Source organism: Formica exsecta, unplaced genomic scaffold (genome assembly GCF_003651465.1).
Source record: "Formica exsecta isolate Colony F162 unplaced genomic scaffold, ASM365146v1 scaffold895, whole genome shotgun sequence".
NCBI classification, from domain to species: Eukaryota; Metazoa; Arthropoda; class Insecta; order Hymenoptera; family Formicidae; genus Formica; species Formica exsecta.
The window spans coordinates 69,675-74,835 of NW_021853663.1; the positions used below are offsets into that span (position 1 = coordinate 69,675).

Sequence of the window (5,161 nt, forward strand, 5' to 3'; positions counted from 1 at the left end):
GGGCTGGGTTCTTTATTCGCTATATTTACCAAAATTTCATCTGTCCCTTGATGATTTTTATGGAGGTACCTTGTCGTGTAGCAACACCTACTGAGAATAAGTTTTTCTTCAACTCGGGCACATAAAGAACATTGAGTAGTGTACCAGGTAGCTACGTGCCGTCAATTAACCGTTCAATCGGAATAGTACCGCGTCTAACCGCTTTCAACTGTCCGTCGTTGGCAAGGGTTAAGCTCAGTGATGCCAGAAACAGGTCCCGCGGCTCACGGCTCAGCAATGGAAGGGGTAACGCACACAAGCGCGAACCGCGTACATGTGCCACATATACGCGGTACGCGCTTGTGTGCGTTACCCCTTCCATTGCTGAGCCGTGAGCCGCGGGACCCGTTTCTGGCATCACTGGTTAAGCTCGATGTCTCCTCGATGTAATCCGATCCAAACCATTTGCTTCATTGACCATATGCATTGACGTTCCGCTGTCGGCCACGAACGCACTGCTCGCTGATAAGACTGTGTCGGTTATCGAAAAACAGCTATTGGCACCTGCTACCGCAACCTGTTTGTCACCTTTCTTGTTTTTATTTTTTTTCTCTTCTGGACAATCTCTTGCGTAATGATTGCCGATCTTATTGCATGAATAGCATTTGATGGCATTCGCTGGCTTCTTCTCCTTTTCGGCGCGGGCCAGCTTTTTCTTCGGCATCAGCACATGGTCGCTCTTCACCAGGTCGGCTGTACGGGATTGTCCCAATTGCGCACATTACCGATCGGACACGACAATATTTCCCAATCGGACACAGGCTCGATCGGACACAGACCCAATCGGACACAATCCCGATCGGACACATACTGTTGCAATCGGTCACAGTCCCAATCGGACACAGGCTCGATCAGACACAGACCCAATCGGACACAGTTCCCATCGGACACATATGGTTGCAATCGGACACCATCCCGATCGGACACAGTATATCAGAAATATATAGGTTTGGGTTAGGTTATATCTTCCGGAAGTGGAGTCCCCCCATAGGGGGGGGGCGGAACATACTGCCTCCAGGCATATACTTTTTAATGCGTAGTAAGGTTCTACATAGGTTTACAACTTTCCAAACGAAGCGAGGTTCAACGCAAATCTATGTGTTTAGTTCTTTGATAGTGGAGCTTCCCCGTAGGGGGGGGGGGGCGAAACCCACTGTGTTCACGCATACATTTTTCCATCCACACAACAATTGTAGAGTGGACCTAGCTTCGCGATGGGGACTGTGTCCGATCGGAACTATGTCTAATCGGGTCTGTGTCCGAACGGGTCTGTGTCCGATCGGGTCTGGGCCCGACGAACACCGGTCGGGCCAATGCGGAGACGCCGAGCGCCCATTTTTAAACGTAACCGAAACGCGCGTTTATCAAACCGCTGTTTAGGCGCGCGTAAACATCTCGAATCGACGACGCGCTCGGGTAACCGACCCGGCCATTACCGAAAATACCCGAGCCGCGCGCGCCGTTTCGAGATATTACCGTTAGAACAATACGCGAATTACGCAGACGCGCGCGTCGGAAAATTAGTATAAATAGCGCGCGTTTTCAGTTATCGAGACCAGACCTTTCCGATCTAGCAGAGTCAGTAAGACGTCTGAAACCTTCCGCAATCCTGCTAAAGCTACAAAGAGAAAGAAAAGTTTGCGGCATCTCTACGAGCAATCCTGACAACCCCCGAAATCAAGAGGTAAACGGGATCAGGCGTACTCGACCCAGCCGAGAGTTCTCGGCCCCTCGCTAGCTTTCCGTCCACCTTGTGCATCGGCAGCGTTCTCGTGGCAAGGGAGTTCCCTACCACGGACGGGAGTTTTCGTCAGCCGACGCATCCCGCAATCCGCACCCGCGATCCCGATACGCGAATAAAATCTGACCGTAATACATCTCGACGGACCGGCTGTAATCCGCCATAATTAAGGCCGACGCGCCATTATTTCGGGAGCAATAAGTCCCGCACCGATGGACGACCCGCGCCCTGCCGCGACACCGATCGACGTACCGGATCGATAAGCGCGAATAAGGACCGTCCACCGGCGCGCCCGAAAACTCACGATCCGACAGCTAACGGCTTCTGCCGGATTTACGCGACGCGATTTATAATCGATATTCGACCGAATACCCGAAAGCGCGAATCGCGCTGCGCGCGATGCACCCCCGGCATTGCATACTCACCCACATACACAGGGTATATAACCACATGCCTCCGTACACGTACCCGTAAATTATACGCGACTCGCACACAGACTAATATTGTACATGCGCACACACACACGCACACACACCTCGTACACCTATACAACTCTCGTTGTACTACACACACACACTCAGACAATAAATTATATTTTACCAACAAATAGTGTCATTCGTGTCTCGATAACCCTTTCACGAACCCAGGATCCCGACCGAGTTGTCGGAATTTAAATACCCATATCATATACTAATTATAAAAGGAAATTTGTCGCCATTAAGGCAACCTAAAATTGGCCAAAATTCATCATCTGTACTCTTATGTAATTAGACACTATCGATATTAATGTCCACCACAATTTGATTTTTCTTTTGCAGATAGTCATCAGTTAATATTTCATCAAAGTTAATCTTGATACTTTTATACCACATTATGCCTTGACCAACTTCTTTACAGTACGAGGAGTATGAAGAATTGTTTTATATGATTTTGGCAAACCAGGGAAAAGAACTCGCAACTCTGCTAAAAGCTTATCCATTTTTTTGAATGATATATCTCGAATGCCCCACTCTGTTAAGAAGTTCAATAAATATGCTTCTATATCATGAATAGGACGATCTCTCAAATATTCAATGTCACATTTAATTTTATCTTTTAATTCATCACTGCTATTGTGTTCACTATATTCAGTATCTTCAGTTTCATGATTTGGTGGATTACGTATTAATATATTTTCTAGAATTAAATTATTATCCTAAACGTTATTGCTTTTATCAATACGCAAAGCAGGTAAAACACGAGAAACGTTACAGCATACTCCATGAAATACATCTAATATATTTTCTATCTCAGTCAATTCTATTCTATTCTACCAGAGAGAAGCCTAAGAGCGGCCATCCCGGCGTTTTCCGTACAATAGCTTTTCGGTCCCGTACAGCAACGCCTCTACGTCCATTTTACAGCCGCTTGGAACTACATAGCCACGTCCACTTTCGATGGCATGGTAAACCACCGTTTGGTGTGAGTCCGTGCTACGTCCACAATTGTAAATTCACTAATACGTCCCGCATATAAATGTATTATTAAAGTAAATCTCGATAAAACGATTCTAGAAAACAAAATAATTTTTTTAAGATAATTCTTGTACGTATAAAATAACTTATATTTTGTATAATATTTTTGTTATCTTCGTTAAATGTTACCCTGCCGAAAATGGTCGATTAAAACGGATTTAAAAAAATGTAATCCGAATCGATCGGGATTTCTGCACCGAAAATGCGGTATTAAAACCGATTGAAAATAGTCAAATCGAATTTAGTACGCTTCAGGCGAGATTAATGTTGGATGATATATCTCCACCTCAATCTGTATTAAAAATTATTTTCCCCCTTTTTATTACCTTTGCAATAAAAGTATTAAAAACGTAAAAAGCAATACAAGTATGTAAGATAAGTAACGATTAAATTGATATCATTGCTAACGATATGAAGTGGTTAAATGGGAAGTGTTCAGTTTCTCACGCCGTAGATCAGAGTTCGGATCCGCAGTTTGCCGAGATTCTTTTTTTTATTTATTTAAATCTATCGTATGCTTATACGCATTTGAAAAATGCGATTATATAAAGCAAAAAAAAATATTTAAAAATTGTTTTATTCATATTTATAATGTTGTAAAAATAATAGTAAACAATATTAGAATGTTCTAACGTCAATATTATTAATAAAACAAATATATATATATATATACATACAATAAAATATATAATCAACATTTAAAATATAATCAACAATTTGAAAAACGAATTTGTTAATGAAAATAGGTAATGGAAAATCAAAAAATAAAAATTCTGGCAATGTATGAATTAATATAAATAATTAATTTTATAAATTATATTAACATATTAATACATTTCTTATAAAATTTATTTTTAGATACTATATTACTTAAAAAATAACTGAATATCTGTCATCTGTTATAAGGATAATAACATTTTTCAAAACTATCTCTTCTATAAAATAGAGTCTAAAGTTTATACTTGCATACTATTTTTTTATAATCTGTATTATTTTAGTTAAAAGAAGTGAAAAACGTTTCTATTTAATATAATATATGCTAAAACTTAAAAAATTACAAATGTATTATTTAACATACATATGTGTATATATTAAAAAGAATATTTTTATTTGAAAAAGATGTACAGTATAAAATATTTGAAAATTTATGCAAATATAAAAGAATTTATGTGAACAGAAGCCTTAGCACAGATAAGATTAATATAAATATTATGTATATAATACAAAATTTATAAGAAAAAAGATTAAAATATGTTTAATGTATATTTTTTGTATTATTTTTACATTCACCTTTGTGTATACTAATCTGCCTCCGATAACGTGTCGTGGAATTTTATTCTCCCGTCTGCTCCGCACTTCGGCGGATTGTGGGAGACGGGCGTACGGAGTGTCAAAACTCATTTGCGCCGCGTGTTAGGGAGTCACATGCTCACATTCGAGGAATTCTCGACCTTGCTATGCAGAATCGAAGCGTGTCTTAATTCTAGGCCGATTGCGCCCATCTCCGATACGCTTGAGGACTACGAGGGTCTGACCCCCGGTCACTTCTTAATCGGATCAGCGCTTACTGTAAACCCGGAACCATCATTGCTCGATCTCAACGAAAATCGCTTGTCGAGGTGGCAATTAGTCCGACATGTCACTGAACGATTTTGGAAATTATGGAGCAACGATTATTTAAACACGTTGCAACAACGAGCAAAATGGCGAAAGGTAGAACCGCCGATTGATACCGGGCAACTCGTCCTCCTGCGTAATCCTATGTTACCTCCCTGTAAGTGGGAACTGGGCCGAGTTACGCAATGTCATCCCGGTTCCGACGGCTTCGTACGGGTCGTCGCCGTCAAGACGGCCACCTCGGAATTCA

At 41.3% G+C, this 5,161-nt stretch overlaps 1 long non-coding RNA gene across 1 annotated transcript in view; it reads right to left on the reverse strand.

Annotated features, from left to right (window-relative positions):
* Positions 1–2,301: 2,301 nt before the first annotated feature.
* The window catches only part of LOC115244968, a 9,025-nt gene continuing 6,165 nt past the window's right edge, over positions 2,302–5,161 (reverse strand). The window contains exons 2-3 of the long non-coding RNA XR_003885466.1: positions 3,326–3,329; positions 2,302–2,315 (exon numbers count right to left, since the gene is read on the reverse strand). This is a non-coding gene — a long non-coding RNA (uncharacterized LOC115244968). The remainder of the gene's footprint in view (positions 2,316–3,325; positions 3,330–5,161) is intronic.